At 40.9% G+C, this 22,709-nt stretch overlaps 1 protein-coding gene across 13 annotated transcripts in view; it reads right to left on the bottom strand.

The window, feature by feature from the left end:
* Abo3 (histo-blood group ABO system transferase 3) overlaps positions 1-22,709 on the bottom strand; it is a 126,028-nt gene that overhangs the window by 33,851 nt on the left and 69,468 nt on the right. The gene's annotated exons all lie outside the window — the stretch shown is intronic.

Genomic DNA, 22,709 nt, shown 5'->3' with positions numbered 1-22,709 from the left:
CCATTTTTCTGTAGCCAGGTCATAATCTGCAGTGATGTGCTTGACTTGGAAATTAAATTTCCATGGGAAGACACCAACTCCCATAACAGCAGTTGGAGTGGCTTGCTGGCTGGTAAGTAAATGCACTGGAAGCCAGACTTCCTAATGCCCATGTAACCTAAGACACAGGTTCCACCATCAGAACCCCAGCTCAATGGCCAGGAAGCCTTGGCTGGTGCCATGAACCTCTGCCCCTCCCACCTTCAATGTAGGGACAACCCTATTCCCCACCTATTAATACCATCCCATTCTAAGAGGTTGCTGCTGAATCATCCTCAGACCTGTTGGGAGCGATGCCCTTGAAGCCCTCCATTGTTGATGTTAAAATTAAGTATGACTAAGTTCATGAAAAATCCCCAACCAGCTGCAGAAGACTAATACAAATCTGGTGGTCAAGAAAAATAATAATATGATAAAGTTGTCCTGTTGACTAATAATATGACAAACCTGTGACCTTTCTGACAACCTGTCAACATCAGCCTACTCCCTGACCACACAAATATTGTGTCCTCGGCCTGAGTAAATGTTTCTTACTTTCCCCCTCCCTCTGCTACCCATGCTATGGTATAAATTCAGCCTTGGAGAAAAATAAAATTGTCGCCTTGATCAGACTCTTGTCTTGGCGTCCTTCTTCGTGTCTCTTGTCCCCCATTCTCTTCCAGGTACCCCCGGACCCTAGGTACACAGACCCTGTTGTAACACTTCACACTCATAGCCAACTACTCCCTACAACTCAAATTCTCAGGATGCACCTAAACAACTGTGGAGAGCCTACAAATGGAGACCTCAGCTTTCTCCTATGTTTGATGGTGCCTCTGAGCCAATCAGCAACATAAAATCCTGAGGAGAGGAGAGATGAGTGACCAAGGAACCTAGTGAAGTAGGTGCCCCCATTCCAGTTGGTGCTTCCAGGCCTGTTAGGAACATTTTCACACCTCTGCTAACCTGGATGCAACAGAGTTGAGCAGGATGGACTTTGGTGCCCCCATACTTTGATTAATGTTTGAATTCATTTTCTTATTCCCTGTCATCTGATCTGTGTCAGGTATGTTTTCATCTTCCCACTTCTGTTTGGCATAGGATTCATGGCCTTGGATTTGCATTACATTGAAGTACACTATGTGTCAGAAACCTGGAGACTTACAGCCATAATATATCTCACTATCAACTGTCACTTCTCCCATAACCGTTCCTCACTCTTCTATTAACTGATTGAGATATGGCCTGCTTTCCAGAGAACTGGAAACCAACCAAATAAATACCAAGGCTTCAGTCGCCCTCCTCCAATCACTTGGCCCATTTGGAGAGAGAGATCACACTTTATATACAGAAAGACTCAAAGCTGTGGAGATACTTGCTTGTCCCAGCCTTTGATATAGTAGGTAGACAACCATCAAAGCCCTAGAAAGTTATTTTATGACTACAAAAGACTAATTTAGAGCTGGGAATATATCTTGATTGATAGAGTAGCTTTCCTAACATGCTCAAAGTCAGAGTTTGATCTCAGCACTCTGTAGGTGGAGGCAGGAAAATCAATATTTCAAGATCATTCTTGGCTACTTAGTGAGTCTAGTATCAGCTCAAGATAAGACACCGTGTCTGCACAAAAATAAATGAATTTAAATTTTCTGTGGGTAACTAAAATCCCCCAGGATAGCCAAAACAGTGATAACAGAAAATGCCCAAAGTTCATTCTACCTGAGGCAGCATGGTATTTGAAAAACTAGAAAAATAGTCAGTGGAGCCAAATAGGAAGCTAAGGAATAGATCCGCACATTTCATCAGTCCACTCCTTAAGCAAAGAAGTGAGTCTATAGAAGTGGAGAAATGAGTGTCAGATCCGTTTAACATCCACATGCCAAACAAATAAGACACTGCCCAGCTTCCATAAAAGTTAATTCAGTGGAGCTCACATAATTACATGTAATTCAGTTACTAGAGGATAGCTCAGGAGGAAATGGAGACCATGAGAGTTTTACTATGACTTTTTATATACAACACCAAATGCAAATACATGAAAGAAATGACTAAGCACTAACTTTCCTTAAAATTATACTTTTCTGCTCTAACAAGGGGGCAAATAAAAGACAAGCCATGAACTGAATGCAAAAGACATTATCTGATGAAAGAGTATCATCCAAAGTACATAATGAATTCACAAAATCCAACCATTTAAAACCTGCCAACCCTACCATGGTAGTTAAACTTATCTGGCACCTTGACAAGATCTAGAATCAACTAAGACACATATCTGGATAAGGCATTTCCAGAAAGAATTAACTGAGTGGACAACACCTCCATGAAGTACCCCAGATAGAAAGGGTTCCAGAGAAGAGCCTTGCTGCAATCCTTAGTTTCTTATAGTTAAGGGTGCCTCTTTTGTGGCTGCCACAACCTTCATCACTGCTTGTTGTCAAGAGTCTGATGTGAAAAAAATTTACATTTCTGTGGTTGCACTGTGAGTATGTCAAAACCTGCCTGAAACCTATTCAGACTCAAAACAATACTGGACTTTTCAGAATCTCTTATTGACTTTCTTTGCCTTATGAAAGCAGTAAAAAGACATGTGTTAGCTAAGCCAACAAAATCAAGTTTCGTACATTATGAGTAAACACTGAGACCAGCTAGGACAGTTTGCTTTCAATGTGGGAATCCAGGACACAGCAAAAGGACTGGTGTCTACTGACACCATTCTATTCTTCAACAACTGCTGCTACATTTTGAACCACAGAAGTTTAGAATGAGAATTCCAAGTACAGAAAATTGTCATATCATGTGTTCACAGCACAGTGCCGGGGAACAACTTAGGTGATGAAACTTTGTCTGGTCTTATCAATACTGGTGCTGATGTTTTTATTACTTTTACTTTTGGCCACAAAAATAGTCTACTCAGTCACCATCCTCTATTTTGATTAGTTTTGATTACCAGCTAGTCTAAAAAACAAAAGGTTTCTGAGATGGTAAAATAGAGAGGTTATAAAAGTCATGCAAAACCTATATAGCTGTTTGGCACAGGCATTCCTGTGAATATATGACTGTAAGATTAAGGTACCTAAGCTCCCAAGATTAGGGAAAAAATGAGGATTATTTACTGTCACATCTTGAAACTTGGAGTTAAAATGCTCTATTTGGTTTAGGGTTTCCAAACTTATAGAAATTCTTCCCTGGTAATGCAACTTAGATGTGTGCTTTTCCTACCATAGGGTTTACTGATTCCCCAATTTGTGTTGAACAGTGAACAACAAAAGAAGGAAATGTAACATCTTAATGTATTGCTATAGCAAAAAGTCAATGTAGGTTATAAAAAACGGTTCTTTGAATCCTCCTATTTTCACCATAGCAAGAGGAACAGTAAAATGGCAGTTGCTACAACTCCTGCATGCAGCCTATGAGGCCTTTGTAACCAAGTCTTCCTCATCCACAGCCACTTCTATGGAGTAGCCTTTATCATACAAGATTTAAACAACTGTTTTTAAGTATTACTTTAGCCTATCATGATAAGAAAAGTTTATCATTTCTCTGCCTATAGTTAACAATAAGTAATCTTTACATGGATCAATGGAAATTTCTTACTTCGGGGAATGATTAAACTAATCTTAATGGGTATCCTCACTGCTAAGTCTCATGCCATGTGTAATGAGTGAAAAAGCTTTTTAAAATATTAAACTAAAAAAGTTGACTGTGACTTAATTATATCTTTATATTTTAAGTATACCTGTATTTCCTACAGGCGTTCAGGTTTTACATAGCTTCAAAAGATAAACAAGTTTGGCATGTTAATCTGAAAGTTTTATTACCCCCCTTTTTTTGAAATAAAAATAAATCTTTAAATGTTTTCCAGTTTATTTCCCTGTTTCTCCACCTTCCCCATGAGGTACTACTATGCAAGTCAGTCAGGTCTGAAATTCTTTATTACCTCTTTTTAACTTACTTCCATATCACATAAGAAAAGGAATGTAAATGGTCAACTCAGATATGGAATCCAGGAATTTATTGATACCTCCCAAGTACTTATTTACATGTCTTTTGTATTCCATAACAAAAACTTATCCTCTTTTACAGGATAAATCTTAGATCATCACCCCAGTGATAAGATTCTACAAGGCCACAGCACACCTTTTTTGTTGTTCCTACAGCTCCTTCCTTTTCCCTTTTGCCTGGTGCCTCATAATTTCTATGTATCTGAGCTACAACTCAGCAAATGCCAGGTCACTGTGTCTTGGTACATTTGCTGATCTAGTAGTTTCTCAAGTGATCAAAACAAATTATAAACCTGTATATACTTTCCAAACTTTCCAAACTTCTGTCCTCTTAGAGTTTACCCACCAACCATGACTGACCCAGTGGAGTACAAACTGGTGCCCAGGGGCATCCAGCCCTCCACACTCCTCTGATTTTACTGACCTGGTGCTTCTTTTGTTCCCCTTCCTCCAGAGCACTCTGGGGCATCCCACCTTCACCCCGGCTGCCCAACCCATAGGTTTCAAGCACAGATTTTTTTGGACCGAGCCTCAACCTCATCCAAATTTGCATCCAAAAACTAAATCACCCTGATCCATGAAAGTATGAGAAAGCTGCAAGCACCCACATCAGAGCATGGTGCCTGTTGGGCCTCACTGACCATCCCTGATTTAGAAGCACTGAACTTCCTCCCCACCCAAAATTGAGCCAAGTAAACTATGGTGCGGTTCCACTTTGTGTGAATGTGTTTAAATCTTTCCATTTAAAATTGTTCAGATTGGCCAGTAAGATGGCTCAGTAGGAAGAGCCTTCCTGCATATGCTTAACAACTTGAGTCTGAGATCCAGAACCCATGAGTTAGGAGAGAAATGCCGCCACAGAGTTGCCTTCTGAACCCTTTACACATACTCATGTACACATTACACATAAAAGTAAATAAGAAAAATCTAATTTCTTTGTTTAGGAGAAAAGAAAAATGGTTAAAATGATAATGTAGTTTTATGTATTTTGCCACAGGGTGGAGAGTGATAAATGAGTTTTTCCTATCTAATGTAGTTAGTCATCAAGAGTCAATACTTCATAACTTCCCAACTTTCTAAAACTCTGGTGGTCATGCCTGTGGAGTCTATCATGCCCAGAGCCATTGTGCTGATTAGGAATTAGACAATGGCATCAAATTGTAAGGTCCAGGCCCACAGGTGGGGTGAAACACAGTCACAACTGGAGCTAAAGTAAAGTAAAGTAAAGTGGACTTTGTACTCCCTTGTATTCTTCACAGGTAGCACACATTTCTGGAAAAACATTCAAGAATATTTTTTCTAACAAAAGTGATCCTGACATGAGCAGCTAAGAGCTGGAGGTTCAGCCCCACCCTCCCTTCTATCACACCATCTGTCCAGCCCTGGAGGATTACTGGTCACTGGAAAGCCTGGAGATTCCTCCCCATGGCTTCCTTTCTCCACTTCTCTGCACAAGTGGCCTGGACTCCACTGACCTCCTGAAAATCCAGGTCCACAACCACTTGTGTCCTGGAATGCCAAGGCCAGTAGAAAAAAAGAGGCCCAATAAAGGGACAGAAATGTCATTTGCATTCAGTGTCCTTCCACTTCAGCTTTGCATAGTCAAATGAGGACTTTCCAGCTGACCCTAAACATTTTCCAACTTACTCACTCTTCACCAGGACACATGCACAAACACACAGATCTAGTAACACTAGGGACTCCAGGACCCAGCTGCCCTGGCCCTGCTGCCCCTGAACTTGTGGCTCTATGATCAATAAATACTTAACTAGATGGTGAGGAATCAATGGGTTACATACAGCCAGCCCCCTCCTCACCTCGCAGCTCACCACTGAGGTCCATGGCAAAGCCCAGGATTGTCCCCTTTCTATATAGCAGTTCAATAGGCACAGTCCAGAACACAGCACATAGCAGGAACCACCATCAGGAGAGACGATACCCAGTCTTGAACATCCTGTGTGCTGGGAAGAATTCTGACAGACATCTGTTTTGCCCACGTTTGTCTACCAGAACCAGGTGTCCTCAGACAGGAATCCCCAAAGATACAGGCAGTATCTAATGATACCTCACGTCCCATCAATTGTGGGTACTTTGCTGTGCTGTCATGCTCTAGCTGAACATTGCTATGCTTCCCAAATCTGTTCCCACTGCCCTCTTCACCTTAGATTCCTTCCTAGGTAGCAACCCTCCCACAAGCTCTTGTCACCTGACTGTTTTGTTTTAGGGTACTCTCTCTCATTTTTCTTTCTTTTATCCCTCGCTCTTTTATTCATCCCTTTGTCTCTCTGTTTCTCCCTTCTTTCTCTTTTCTCTCCTGCCTTTCTCTCATCTCTTCTACCTCTCCTCTTTTTCCTCTTCCTCTTCTCACCTTGGTCCTTTCTCTCATGAATCTCACCCCATTTCTTCATTGCACACTTTGTAGGGTGTCATGTATCCCATGTTGGCCTGAACACGCTCTCTAGGACAGTTTTGGCCCTCATCTGCTCCCACCTCCCAAATGCTGTGATCTTAGGCATGCAGCACTGCCGAAGTTTATCTAGCATTGGGGATGGTACCCCATGTCCCCAGCCCTCCTTCTCCTGACTAAGACTACAACATGGCATAATTTCCCCTCACTGAAAACCTTTAATGCACATCTTCTTTATAACTCACTGGACAGTGATATTTTCTACACTGTGCTAGTCACCACAGATGAAAAACTCCTGGTCATGGGCACGTCTGACATTCCAGGATTTTGAAGGAATTGGAAAAGAGAGGCATAAAAACAGGCTGTTGTGACCCAGGTCTTCATGAGCATGACTTCTGATCTTAGCTGGAACAAGCACTTCCAGCTGTGTTCCTCAATCTGGATGGAGCACTGTGCATCTCAGAGTAAAGCTGCCTCTCACTGGCCCACAATATGTACTTCCAGTGCAGGCTTTCCCCAGACAGCACAGAAAATACAAGCAAAGGAAAGAGGAGTCAGAAACCCTGCCCTATGGCCCCCTTCACTAGACTACACAACAAGGCATCATCTTCTCTCTAGTCTCCACTCTCAATCTACCCAGCCCAATATGTGGAAAACATTTGTTCATCTGTGGGTTCTTTCATGGGTAGATGGGATACTCAGTAAGGAAGAAATAGAGGTCCCTGTGCTACTCCCTAGCATCTACTCAATGTCACAGCCTCTGTCTGAGGCATAATGTGAAATCCACAGAACAGAGATGATACTCAGAGGTCTCTGGCCAAGTACAACAGCAGAAGCCAGATGAAGAATCCTTTATGTCACATATGCCATCAGCATGCATAAAACACAAGTCAGAAAAATCAGTGACCTGAACTGGAAGATAAACTGTGATGTTCTTTCTGATCTGGTTGGTTCTCTTTTTAGATTCCAGGGTTCTTAGAAATTGTGAGTGGAGAAGGTTATTATCAAAGGCTAGTCACAGTTTCCAGGAAGTCCTTGCCAGACAGATTAATCAAACATAGTTTTCTGGTTTTGTTCCTCACTTGGCTTTTGAAAGGAGTCTGTGCAGCAAGCCCAAGACAAGTCCCTGGGTTTTCATTATATCTCTCCATCTGGCAAGAACTCAAAGAAAATATTATAAATGTTTATGATCAATGTGACCTTGGGATTTTAAGGTCTTTGGAAATAAGTTGAGTGAGAAAAGTTGAAAACACTGGAGATGTGGACCATAGAATCAGTAGGTTGCTGTACAGAGTTTGATGGGCCATTTTGATTAAAGATTGGAAAACCAAAAATTCAGAGAGAAATGTGGCCAGTGGAGGCCCAGCTTAGGAGGTTTCAGAGGACCAAGACAAGCCTGGAGGCCACTTAAGTTGCATGCTGCTCCAATATATTCTTCCCAATACATTTAATGGGCTGGGCTCCCACACTGGAAAATTGAGGAAGTTGAGATGTTCATGTGATATGGCACATTGCAGGCTTCCTCTGTGCACATCAGTAAATGAGAAAGTCCAAATTTAACAACAAAAAACCCCATACTTTTCCCCAAGAAACACATAGAAAGGGTTGCAGAAATTCATGAAATTGTACAGGAAGAAACTCATTGGTTGGGGTGGGAGTGAGAGGAAGGTGTACTAAGGGAAAAGCAAGCTGAGCAGCCCACTTGCAGGGGGAGAGAAAACAAAAATCACTTCCTAAAGGCAAACAGGATGAGGGTCCATAGTTCTGCCCTCAGGAGAGGCCTCTAGTCCCCATAAATTCAAATCCAGCTTGGGGTTTTAGGTGAAACAGTAATTGGTTTTCAGGTAGGTGGTGGAGGGAAGTCCCACATTGCTACTCTGACTAGAAAGCCATGACTAGGTGCCTTCTTGAGTGAAGACTCTTGTTAAAAAGTGAGCAGCCCTTGGGTTGCACAAGAAGGAGCATGCACAAGAATGGGGCCTCCATTATGGAAAACAAGCCAACTGTTGTGTGCAACAAGAAACTAGACTTAAGCTTGGAAGTGCATGGGTGGTGATTATTCCACAGAGGGGGAGCCATGGACAGATCTCATCACATGAGGATAAACCTACACTTAACCCTGAGCCCAAGACCAGCACAGAGATAGTTCTGGAACTATCTATCTGGCATTGTAGAGCCCAGGAGCTGTAAAGTTCTAGAGTTATGCATGATGTTAATATCTGTATCCTCCGGCAAAAGAGTTAAGACTTGGGGTGGTTTAAAAGTATAGAGTCCAGTCCTCTACCTTTATTCACCTCAGTCCTGTAACTACTCTGTATTTTATCCACTCAGCACTGTATCTACTTCAGTACTGTATTTACTCAGTACTATATCTTCTCAGTACTATGTCCACTTCAGTGCTGTATCTTTTCATTACTGTGTCCCCTTCAGTATTGTACTTTATCTATTCAGTATTGTGTTCGCATCAGTACTGTATTTACTCAGTACTGTGTCCACTTCAGTACTGTATTTACTCAGTACTACATCTTCTCAGTACTTTGTCCACTTCAGTGTTGTATCTTTTCATTACTGTGTCCCCTTCAGTATTGTACCTATTCATTACTTTATCTACTCAGTACTCTGTTCACTGCAGTACTGTATTTACTCAGTACTGTGTCTGACTCAGTACTGTGTTCACTTCTGCACTGAAGGAACACTGGTCCGTGTGATTATTGTTTGGGCAGGGCTTTCTCTTCTCCCTCATTCCCTCTCTCTTGCTAAAAACCTTTAGATTATGTTCATATATCAAAGAGCTGAAGTCCAGCAATCAAATACCCTCTTTTTCTCACCTAATTAACATAACCCAACTAAAATTAAACACCTTGTCTTAACATGAGGATGTCTCCTCTCTATTCAGAGACAATCCTTTGTCCCCCAGGGCAAATATTCCTGACCCCTTTCCCTTGCCACTTTTCTCCCCTCTTCCTCTTCTGCTGTGTCTTGTCTTTGTGCCTCGTTTTCTGCCCCTTTTGCCCTATGGAGCAAAATGACACCTTTGTGCTTAGAACATGGTCTTGTGGTGACCTGCAGCTACTTTGAGGTTCCTTACAAGTACTCTATCTACTCAGTACTGTGTTAGCTTCAGTGCTGTATCTACTCAATACTGTATCCGCTTCAGTAGTGTACTTATTCAGTACTGTATCTACTCAGTGATGCATCTAATTAGTACTGTGTCTTCTCAGTACTGTACCTACTCACTGTTTTATCTATTCAGTGCTGTATGCACTCAGTGCTGTATCTACTCACTGCTGTATCTACTCAGCTCTGTATTCATTTTAGTATTGAATCTAATTCACTGTCAGTACCGGACAGAATGGAAACCTGTTATTTAGGTTGCACTGTCTGACAGTGATTTCTCTCTCCCAGCCCAGGAGTGGGTTTTCAGAGAATGGCCAGTCTAAAGCTTTCCAATTATACAGAAATATAATCATTGGTTAAGAAAGTGACATTAATTATGAAAAGAAAGGAGTGGAAGTTAATGTTTTTCTAAAGGCTCAGTCAGGGAGAACTTTCTCTTTCCCCAGGGCTTCATAGAGCATGCATGGAGAGGACAAACCAAATGAGAGGCTTGGGGGACTATTTTCTTCTCCCTGTGTGCATTCTCCTTAGATGACAGAGAGCTCTGGATGAGCAATCCAGGGCCTTCCCATCTTCACACAGAGACCATCTCTGAGCAAGAGCAGGAGTCAAGCAACAAAAGAAACCACCTCTCCTGCTTCCAGGGTGGGAAAGGTGCAAGTTTGTTTTTCTTTTTGTGGTGGGAGGTTTCTGTGGGAAACCTGAGAGAGACAAAATTACTTGTGTCACCAACAGAGGGATCATAGGTTTTAAGCCAGGGGGTTCTCACACCAGAGAAAGTCCTGATTCAGTACAAAGAAACAGATCTTATAGAAACACATAGAAAGACACACAGACAGACATACAGAAAGACATATATTAAAGACAACCAGCAGTGGCTAGCATGTGTTCATCTACTGGAACAGACAGGGAATTAAGGATGTCTCACTTGGTTCCAGGACACTGGATCAGTGCTGGTATGCGACTTCTCCTATGTGTCCAAATAGAAGACACCTTAACCAGACTTACCTCCAGAGATGACAGACCAGGTGACTTTCTAAGCTGCCCTCCCCTAGAAATCCTCTGACAAATACACTCATCTTTGCTCCAAGAGGCTCTGATACCTTAGGTGTCTTGAGGTCTGGCTTCTGAGATAATGGTGGCACTTTCAGAAATGTTGTGGTTTTTTTTTCCCACACTGCTGATGAAGAAGATGCCCCACATAGAATAGGGGTAAGATCAGGGAACGGTCCAGAGGGTGAAGGAATCTGCACAGCCCAGAGAATGCGTCCAGCAGATGTCCCATATGTACCAAAGAGAAGCAACCTCTGTGAATAGAGCTCTGGAGATATCAGACTCTTGGTCTGTTCATACATAGCATTAACCTAAACCACAGAAAATACAAGACACCACAGAATCATATAGCGCTTACCACAAATGCGTATAGCTTTTAATTTCTAATTCTCTAGGGTCCCCAAACAATCTGGTTCTGCAATCATTCTTTGTGTGTGGGGTTTGTTTGTTTGTTTGTTTGGGAGTATTATGGGAGACAAAGTTTCACTAGGTAGCTTTGGCTGGCCTGAAATTCACTTTGTAGAAATTCACTTTGTAGAAATCTACATTCTTTGGCCTTCAGCTGAAATTAAAGACATGTACCACCATGCCTGGCCATTTTTACTTACATTTACATTATATTATAATTTCATGTATATGACTCTTTTGCTTGTGTATATGTTATTGGGGTCCCAGACCATAGTAAGCCCCTAGACTTTGGCATAACTGACTCCATGTAGGGACTAGTATTCAGGCCATAAAACTCAGCATACAGACACCACTATCTGCCAAAAAGAAAACAAAGACCTAATTCATCAAAGTTCATAGTTCTACAAAAGTCTTTACATCTACTAGCCTTTCCTTTTTGGATTCTGTAGTTCTGCTTCTGGCTAACTGTTCTTGTTAGCTGAAGTATGTCAGCCCAGAGCATGTTCTTTTGTATTTAAAAGCTCACCCCAAGAAAAGACTTGGCATTGCACAGGGATCCTGAACACCCAATGTCATCACCTGCAAGCTAAGGCTTTCTATTGGCTTAAACCCTTATCTGAACACTTTCTCCAGTGCCCTGCCAGTCACCTGGGAATACACCACTCCTGCTTATGAAGAAACTTTGCACCTCTGATTTTCATAAGCCCATTTCTTCCACAGAAACAAGTGTACAATTCGGGACTGGAAAGATGCATTTTTCAGCCTCCCATTGACAGAGTAAAACAACCCATCTTTGCTTTTAAATGGACAAACCCAGAGGAAGGTTACATCAGGTAATTTATATGGAAAAGGTATCCCTGAAGATTTAAAAATTCCCCAATGCTGTTTGAAGAGATATTAAGTGCTAAACTCCTGATCTTCTGTAAAAGGTTTTCCTGGAAAATACATTATAAAAGGACCACTGAAGTGCTATTGCCAGAGTTACAGAACTTGGGCTCCAAAATGTCAGGTAAAGAAACCCAATTTTGTGCATCAGACTCTACCTACCTTAACTACCAGCTGAAGGGAGGCAAAAGAATCCTGTCTCATTAGGATTGCTTCCATCCTTCATATCCTAACTCCAAAAACTGAAGTTTGAGAGTTCCTAGGTGCAGCTACATATCACTACCTCTGGATATTAGAGTTTTGAGAAATAACAAGGCCTCTACACGTCAACAAAAAGGGACACTGAACCCTAATCTGGACTGAGTCCAAACCAAACCGAAGAAATTTAAAGTTTTAAAATTAGATCTTACTTGCTTCTATCCTGGCACTTACAGATGTCTCAAAACCTTTTAATCTGTTTGTCCACAAAACGAAAGACAAGGGAGGTTTCATCAAAACTTTAAGGCCATGGAAACATCTTCTGATATACCTGACTAGACCCTGGAGCACCAGGATGACCAACAGGTCTAAGAGCTGTCCCACTACTACTAAGAGAGAAATGATTAAGTTAACTAGGGATCAGAATCATACCCATAACACCTCAGGACAGGGCTAGTGGCCTCCTCTGAGGAACACTACAATGGTGGCTAATGTATAATGACTGTGTGACTCAACACCAGGCCTCCCCTTAGCAATGAGTCTAACAATGGCTCTCATAGCCAAAAATGTGCTTAGACATAGAGTGAAACCTTCATTGTGCATATAGATATCAGAGTTCTGGGCAGGTATTAATAATAATTTTAACTATAAATAATTTTAAATTTAAATATAGAGCATTAAAAGAAACTGATGCCATAATTATATGTGCACTAGAAAAAAACAAGTAAATATTCATAAGTAAATTTGAGATTTAGCACTTTGACAATGATTAAAATAATTTGTTTGAACTTATAACCAAATATAACAATTATGAACTTACAAAAAATACAAAAGACAGTAATTCCACAACCAACTCTGCTGGCTCTTAATATTGGAATGTTCAGACTTTAGAGTTTTGGGAAAATAAACTTTTGTTATTTAAACCAAAGGGAGAAAAGGGTATTAAAGAAGTTGGGAACAAGAAGATTAACTAGGGAAATATAAATAATAATAATTTTAAATATAGAGCATTAAAAGAAATTCTAAAAAAAAAACTCTCATTAGAATCTAACTTTATGCCAACTGCTCTCCTTATAGGATAGGATTTACCCACTCTGAGATTATGTTTGGAAAAACCAACCTTCCCAACTACTTCCCAAAGTACAACTGTTAATATCCCAACCAGAGATCAGAGTTGGCAAAGCTCTCTAGCCATTCATATATCAAGTCACGACAGGCCCTGCAGTTCTCCAAAAAGCCTATTTATAGTGTGTGTGTGTGTGTGTGTGTGTGTGTGTGTGTGTGTGTGTGTGTGTGTGTGTGTTTGTGTGTGTGTGTGTTGTGGACCTCTAAGTATACCATTAGTTTCACTTCCTTTGAGTCTGGTGATACTTTTGGAGTCAAACATATAGCCAATGGTGTACAGGAAATAACTTAGAAAGGATCCTCTCTACATACATATTCTCTTGACTTCTATGGCTATGAAGGTAGCTGGAATTATACTATAGCTCCACCATACCTAGGCCAAGAAGCAAGAAGCCATGGATGGTCCCAAATGGACTGTCTCCAGTCTATGGACTGATTAAAATTAAGGATTCATGGAGATTCAGGTCCCTTCTATTTTCTGCCTCACTACCTTCTCCTGTCACTTTTATTTGGTATGAAAATAGGGTAATTGTCCAACCCCCACTACCTTCATGCCTCAACCTGACAACTGAGGAAGACAGATACAGAGGAGGTGATAGCTAATATGGCTACAGACCAGCAACCCATATTCCATTTTGACCTTTGCTTATTAATGCCTACTTTGAGTGTCTGGTTGTATGGAGGAAAGGAAAGATGTTATAATTTTTGAGATAGAAATATAGAATATATATAATTCTGTGCATGCCATGAATTAGGGCCCCCTAATTGACGGGAACAAGAGAGTTTACATTGCAAAAGAATGTACTGTAAAACAAAGCTTTCATTATAAAAATCACAGATTAAAATATGCAAATAAAATCCCTCCCAAAGAATACAAAAGTAAAAATGTAATCCAACAGCCACAAAACTAAAAATATTCTTGAAAAATATTCTGGCCTTTGGAAAACTGGGAGAACCTGGAGAATCAGTCCCAGTGCCACAAGAAAGAACCCTGGAGATAGAGTTAATTGTTAAGAGTCAGAAATTGTCAAGGGGATTACTGGTTATGCTTACACACAGCCTGATGCTACATGGGAGAGGAACTAACCAGACTGCCAGTCCATTAACCATCAAGATACAGTTTTGGGGGGCACTCTGAATTAGTGTTAGAGGACTTATAAGGGGCCAGACTTATCTAATATTCAAAACCTTTAACCTAAGCATTTCTCCTTATCCTGATGCCTGCTATTCTGCTTTATGAGTTAAGTCATCTGGATAACAGCAATATTACCAAGCACCTGAGACTACTTAGTGGGCATCCACTAATGGTTTAAATAATGTGCCACTTCTGATGCTTTCCAAACTAAATAGACAGGATGATCAGGACCTAGAAGGATTAGAAAAAGAGTTAGATTCCCTTGAGGAGTGGTAATACAAAATTGGAGAGGCTTAGACTTATATCTCATGAGTTAAAGGAAACTAAAGTCTAGCTATAGGAAAACACGTTTTTATGTTAATTGATCAGGGGTAATTAAAAGTTCTTGGCATGGACAGAAAAGAATCCTAAAGAGAGCAACAATGACTTAATCAGATCTTTGGTACCAACCTCTGCTCTCTTGGTTCCTCTGGCTAATTCCTATTCCAGCAGCACCAGCTTGATCTTTAATTCTCATTCTGATAGAACTCTGAAGGAAACCTGCACCTTAAACTTCCCTGATCAGCCTACTATTCACACCAGACCTCCATTATCCAGCTACCTCTTTGTCCAGCCTCATCAGAACTGATGATCCAGAAGCATAAAGGTTAGATAGCTTTCCAACATCCATCTGTGTCTTCTGGAACATCCCCAGCTGCCTGGAGTCACCTAATAAACAACACATTCAACAGACCTGCCAAATAGCCAAAGGATACCCATCAGAGGTCTGCCACATGAAATCATTGAAGATAGGCCTCCTCTCAATACCTACTGCAACAGGAAAATTCAGGGACTAAAGCCACCCAGATGGCTAATGGCCCCCAAAAAACACAATCAACAAAATCCAGAGCGATATGTCAACTTCAGAGGACAGCTATACTCCTTCTACTACAGTAAGCCCTGGATATCCTAACACAAGGGAAGCACAAGAAAATGACTTTAAATCCAATCTTACAAAGATGATACAGTCCTTTAAAGAGGAAATAAATAAATCCTTTAAAGAAATACAGGAAAATACAATCAGAAAAGTAGAGGCCTTCAAATGGAAAAATAAAATAAAACCCTTAAATAGATACAGAAAAATACAATTAAACAGGTAAAGGAAATAAATAAAGCAACTCAAGACCTGAAAAGGAAAATGGAAGCAACAAAGAAAACACAAACTGAGAGAATCCCGGAGGTGGAAAATCTAGAGACAAGAACAAGAACATGATACAAAGGAATCACAAACACATACAAGATATGGAAGACAGAATCTCAGGCATAAATGACACAATAGAGGAAATTGATACATCAGTCAAAGAAAATGTTAAATCTAAAAGAGTCCTGTTACAAAATACCCAGGAAATCTGGAATACCATGGAAAGAACTAACCTAAGAATATATCAAGAATAGAAGAAGGTAAGGTGTCCTACTTCCAAGTACCAGAGAATATTTAAAACAAAATGGAAAAGTCATGTGATAGCACATGCTGCTGAGGATGTGGAGCAAGAAAAACCTGCTTTCATTGCTGGTGGGAGTGTAAGCTTGTACAACCACTTTGGAAAACAATTTGGTGGTTTCTCTGAAAACTGAGAATAATTCTACCTCAGAATCCAACTATACCACTCCTGGGCATATATCCAAAGATGTCTGATTATACCACAGAGACATTGATCAACTATGTTCATAGCAGCTTTATCCATAATAGCCAGAAATTGAAAACAACCTAGATATTCCTCAACTGAAGAATGGATAAAGAAATGTGGTACATCTATACAATAGAATAATATTCAGCCACTAACAGCAAAGACATCATGAATTTGGCAGATAAATGAGTGAAATTTGGAAATATCATGAGTGAGGAAACACAGACCCAAAACGACATACATGGTATGCTCTCACTTATTAATGTAAGTTGGCCATAAAATAAGATACCAGTGCTACACTGTACAAACCCAAAAAGGTAAACAAGATAGAAGACCCAATCAAGGATGCTTGATTCTCACTCATAAAGGGAAACAAAATACTTTTAGGAGGCAGATAGAGGGAGGTAACAAAGTGAAAGAAGGGATGAGGCTGGGAATGAGGGCTTTTAGGAGCAGGTGTGGGCAGAGACAGGGGATGGCCACATGTCCATGAATGGAAATCTGCAGCTAGGGATAGGGTTTGCATCTCAGAGACAGACCAAAGACCTGGTTAGAGGAGGCTCCAAGGAATCAATAGTGGTGACCTTAACTGAGACTCTTCAGTGGGCATATGGAACCTCAGGTGTCCAAATCCTGTTGCTAGGCAGGGACCCCAGTAGAGGGATATGAACACCAACCCACCCAGAAAACTTTTGACCCAAAATGTATCCTGTTTGCAAGAAATGCAGGAGTGAAGATGGAGCAAAGACTGAGGTAATGGCCAAGTAGTAACCAGCCCAACTAGAGAGCCATCCCATTGGGCATGCAGTAATCCCTGACACTATTAAGGATGACCTGTTATGCTTGCAGACAGGAGTCAAGCATGGCTGTCTACTGAGAGGCTCCACCCAGGAGCTGACTAAGCAAAATATAGAGACCCACAGCAAAACATTAGATGGAGCTTGGGAGCTCTTATGGAAGAACTAGGGGGATGGATTGAGGACACCAAAGGGGATAGGAGCTCCTAAGGAAGACAACAGGGCTCTCAGAAATTGAACTACCAATACAAACTACTAGAGCATACATGGGCTGGACCTAGACCCCACACACATATGTAGCAGATGTGCTGCTCAGTCTTCATGTGAGCAGGGGCTATCTCTAATGCTGTTGCCTGTCTGTGGAATTCATTGCCCTAACTCGGCTATCTTGTCTGGCATCAGTGTGAAAAGAAGTGCCCAACCCTATAGAGATATGATGTGCCAGGGTCGGGGGAAAACCAGAAGTAACCTACACTCTCTCAGTAGAGAAGGGAAGGTGGAGTGGGGAGGAAATGTAGAACCTGGAGGGCCAGAGTGGGGACAGAAATAGGTTAAGCGAATAAATAAAAAATGAAAATAAAAAATAGAGCTCTAAGTGCTCTTAGTCACTGAGCCTTGTCTCTTGCCCCAATTCTTTACCTCTGTGACTATTTGCAAAGCCCTAAAGAATTTATGAAATAAAGTCAAATGATGTGTAAAAGAATTTTTTTGTAAGGAGATGCAATATTTTTGTCTTCTCACCCCAGAAAGGGAACACATGATTAAGAATGATATCATGATTAGAGCAAAGCCCAACTAGGTAATGAGGTCTCATTGGGGTTACTAGCCAGAGTATTCATGAGGGCTTAGTTACTTCTAGGAACAGGAATGATTCAATAAACAGGAGCTATATCACCAAAAGATTCATCCCCACCATGCTGGTAACGCCAAAAGCTACAACTCTGGAGCTCTCTTCAGTTTGCAGGCAGTTCAACAATCACAAGGTATTTGTGCCTTTCAAAAAGAAGTTAGGGGTCTGCTGGTCTTGTCTTCCTTCTGCCCTCTGGATATCCAGGCACCATTGCACATACAGCTGGTGAAATGAGCAAAGATTATCTAGGCAGGGTAGGTTGACAGGATCTATCCAGGCTTGAGTGCTGGAGAGTTAAAAGACCTTCTCCAAGACAGTTTTCAGTGAAATGGTTCTTCCTTATCAGCAGTTAACTAGAAAATTATAGAAACTTAAAAAGTGGGTAGAGGGTTTTCAGGGTGAGGGTATATTATTAGTTGATATCAAGATCCAGGAAAAGGTTCTTTGCATGAAGAGGAATTATAGGTGATTGCTGGACATGTTGTCATATAGAGAGAAGTCAAGCCTATTATTTGGTCAACAAGCTACACAGCTACCTCAAGGGTAACAGAGGTGGGAGTCATAGAGGCTGTGTGCACAAAAGCATGCAGAACCAGAGCAAGGAGAAAACAGTCTTAACTCCTGCCACTCTCCTGAGAAGATTGTCAGGGTCTGGGCATATTTCCACCTAACTCTTGCTCCAGACTTGCTCGCTAGCAGCACAGGGGCCTTTAAGAAACTTCCGAGTCTCCTTCTCCAGACATGTAATGTTCGTCTGCAACCTTAGTCTCAGGTGCCTTCCCCTCCCTCCTAGAGAAAAAAGATGTTTCATTTCAGAGGAAACTGCTACTGAACGTCACATAATGTGTTTGGTTCAGTTTCATGTTTAACAGTTGGTTTCTGTTGATGACAAACCCTTCCTGTGTCTTAGTTAATGATGTGTATGGGCCACATGGAATTTATATTTGACTGCTTGGCATGTAGCTGAATCTTGTTGCTCCTCCTCAGTGAGCTATAGGAATTGAATTCAGCCCTGTTCTTGTAGAGAGGGGAACTGGACTGGGATACTAGACTTGTAGGGAGAGGAATTCAACTGGGATACTAGAAATGATATTCTTCCCCAAATCTAGTGTTTACTTTTACTAACTTCACTAATATACTGTTGGGTCTAGGAAAGAAAGGAGTTATGCTCAAGGTATATACATGATTTACTGCAATTAATAGGAAAAAATAAATCCTCAAACACATACCTAGGTTATATACTTAGAATGTTTTAACACAAAAGAAATGCAGGGAAGCTCAGTTTGTGAAGTACTGGCTATGCAAGCATGGGGATCACAGGTCAATCCCTAGGACACATGGAAGACATCCATTCAGGCAACTCCAGTCCTGAGGCAGCAGAGATGAAATATCTTTGGGATATCCTGAGCAATCAACCCAGCCTAGTCAGTGAGCTCCAGGCCAAAGAAATATCCTATCTCAAAAAATAGGTAAGGGGTAGAGAGCACTGGCTGCTCTTCCAGAGGACTCAGGTTCAATTCCCATACCTACAAGGTGTCTCTCAACTGTCTGTAACTCAAGTCGCAGAGTATCCAGTGACCCTGAGGGCAAAATACATGCACAAAATATACAGACATACACGAAGGCAAACACCTATTCACATAAAATTATAAACAATAAAGTTTTCTATTTCAATATGAATAAAAGAAAAGTGACTATTTTATTATTTATGTGTATGAATGATTTGGCTAAATATATGTTTGTGTATTACCTGTAAACCATGCATGTCCTGGAGACCAGAAAAGGGCCTTGGGGTCCCTGGAACTGCACATACAGACAGTTGAATACAACCATGTAGGTGTTGGGTATCAAACCTGGGTCCTCTGGAAGAGCAGACAGTGTTCTTGACCTCTAACCCATCTCTCCAGCACCAAAAAAAAAATTATTACAACCTATTTTATTTTATGAGATGTTTAATATAATTTCCCCCTTCTCTCTTCTCTTGCCAAATGATCCTACATAACCCTCCTTATATTTGTGGCCTCTTTTTTCATGCACATGCACACACACAACATATATACATATACACATGTGTATAAATATATATGTATACAACACACATATATATACATAGATGTATAGATGTATGTAGAGATTATATTGATGTGTGTATATATGAAACTTATGAATATATACATATGTATATATGCTATACATGTGTGTGTTTATATTCTTAAATACAACCTGCTCGGTCTCTACAATATAACTTACTTGTATATATATTTTCATGGCTGACTATTTGGAGGTATTAGATAGTCAAAGAAATGTTTTAAAGATTAATTAGGCTTCTTCTACTTTGCTTTTTGTTGCTGTGGCAAAATACTGACCAAAACTCGTTTAGAGAGAAAAGGGTTTATTACATCTTATAGATTAGAGTTCATCATCAAGGAAAGCCAAGACAGGAATTCACACAGGTATTATAGACAGGAGCACTGTTTACCAGCTTGCTCACCTTTGCTCATTCTAAGCGCTTTCTTAAACAACCAAGGACCACATACCAATGTGCAGTCCTGCCCATAGTAGGCTGGGACACCCCACATCAAACAACAATCAAGAAAATGCCTGCAGACCTGGAGAGATGGCTCTGCATTTATGAGCACTGGCTGTTTTTCCAGAAGTTCAAAATTCAATTCCTATCACCCACATGGTGGCTCACAGCCACCTATAATGGAATCTGATAGCTTCTTTTGTCATGCAGGCATACAAGCAAATAGGGCAGTATCATAAGTAAATACATATGCATACATACATACATACATACATACATACATACATACATACATACGTACGTACATACGTACTAAAATATTTTTTAAAAGAAAATGCCTGCAGCGCAATCTGATGGAGGCAATTTCTCAACTGAGGTTCTGTCTTCCCAGGTGAGTCTAATTTGAGTCAAGATGACAAAATCTAACCAGTTAAGGAGTGGGGAGATGGCTCAGCAACTAAGAAAATTCACAGCTCCTGTAGAGGCCCAGACTTCAGTTGCCAGCAGCCATGTTTGCCAGCTCACAACTGCCTACAACACCAGCTCCAGGAGAACTGATATATCTGCCACCCTCAAGCACTGAAACTAGGATCATGCACTCAAAAACACATGTACGTGTGTGCATGTACACATGCCTGCGCGCGCACACACACACACACACACACGCACACACACACACACACACACACACATGAGCACTCAAAAGACGATTCTGAAAAAGAAACTCTGGGGAAGAAGAGAAGGAAACAATGAAGAGTTGTAGTCAATGAGTGTGTGTGACCGCACTCAGAGAACCTGGAAGGAACTGCTTAACGCAAGAAGTAAGGCTGTGACAGATAGACTCATAATCAAACTTAGAACTTGCAGAAGTTTCATGTTTTAATTTCCTTGGGTATAAATGTGAGGGTGTAAAGACTCAAAGAGGGCTGTTTCCTGTCATAGGGTGAGTCCACTAGGCATGGCCCTGCAGCTTAACTACCGTGAGCAGACTCCAGAGGGTCTAGGAAGGGCTCTCTCATCTCACGAGAACTGATGGGAGTTCTCCCCCAGAACTGCATTAACACACAATTTCTTGGCTATTATCATAGCTCCAAAGGTTTACAGTCAGGGGCTGAAATACCTTTAAGAGTTTTGTTTGTCTTTTGGTGCCAGACATCTTTGTGTAGCCATAGTTGGTATGGAACTTAATATGAAACTTAACCTATCCAATAGCTGTCCTGAAATTTAAAAGGATCAACCTGCCTCTACCTGCAAAATGCTGGGATTAAAGGCATGTGATATCATGTATGGCCTGATTCTAATTTATAATAAAACAACGTGAAGCTATCATAAACAACCCCCTAGGGTTTCTGGATATTTTTAGCCAGGGGGAATCTTCATAGGTAAGTTTGTCCAGTATACATTTTTCAAAGACTAAAGTTGTACTAATAGTAGGTTATGCCCAATGCCTATGAGATCTCTTGGCTTACTTTAAAGAAAAAGGTATGCCCACCATCATTTTAAAGTGATTCATGGAATCCACAGTGGGGAATAACTTCTTCTTTTAAAAAAAATTATTTATTTTATGTATGTGAGTACACTGTAGCTGTCTTCAGACACCAGAAGATCATCAGATCCCATTACAGATGGTTGTGAACCACCATGTGGTTGCAGGCAATTGAACTCAGGACTCTGGAAAAGCAGTCAGTGCTCTTAACCTTTGACCCACCTCTCCAGCCCCAGTATAACATCTTTAAAAAGGGTTTTGACAAATTTGTGAGTCTTTTGGTCTAGGTGAGACAGGCCTCAGTGCACCCTAAAAATGCACCAGCAATTCTACAGTGTGTTATAACCTCCTCATGACAGCACCTGTGTAAAGTCTAATTACCAGTCTTCTGGGAATTTTCTCCTCTTTGTGATAGGTGAACAAGGTTATGACTGATCATACCTCCTCCTGGGTTACCTCAGAGATGCACAGGCAAGCCCTAACAACTTCTGGGATTGTAGAATTTCTTTATTTTCTTCCAAAGGCAAGAGAGACCACAGTAGCTAATGTTTCACTTTCAAGGTGACACGAAATCCCTTAAAAACTTTCCATTGGTCTGCATGGTACAATAAAACCCTAAATTGCTCTGCAGGCAAAAGCCAATTTTAATTAATCTGCATCCATGTTGGTTGGCCCCTTCCTTCTCTGCAGCATCACAAACATCCCTGCTGCCTTCTAAAGTGTAGCTTCACCCTCAAATAATAATGGCATTGCATTCCTGGAACCCCTATGCATCACTGCAACACAGGTGAATGATAGACAGTATCTGAAGACACAGACTTCCAGGACTATATTCAACTCGGGAGAACTTTTCTGTACAGAGCCTTTACTCTTCCTTCAAAATGGCATGAGCATCAGGGGCCAGAGTACTATACTCAGAATCAGGGTAAAGACTGATTCATATTTTTCAATCTAATACTCTAGTTAAAGTGAAGGGTTCTCATAGGAAGAGGATAGAAGAAGGGAGATGGGTTCTCGAGAAGGGGATAGAAGAAC

The sequence above is a fragment of the Rattus norvegicus genome, chromosome 3 (assembly GCF_021556685.1).
Source record: "Rattus norvegicus strain SHRSP/BbbUtx chromosome 3, alternate assembly SHRSP_T2T, whole genome shotgun sequence".
In the NCBI taxonomy this organism is placed as follows: domain Eukaryota; kingdom Metazoa; phylum Chordata; class Mammalia; order Rodentia; family Muridae; genus Rattus; species Rattus norvegicus.
The sequence above is the reverse complement of the archived record's forward strand: the minus strand, read 5'-3'. Positions and strand labels throughout refer to the sequence as shown.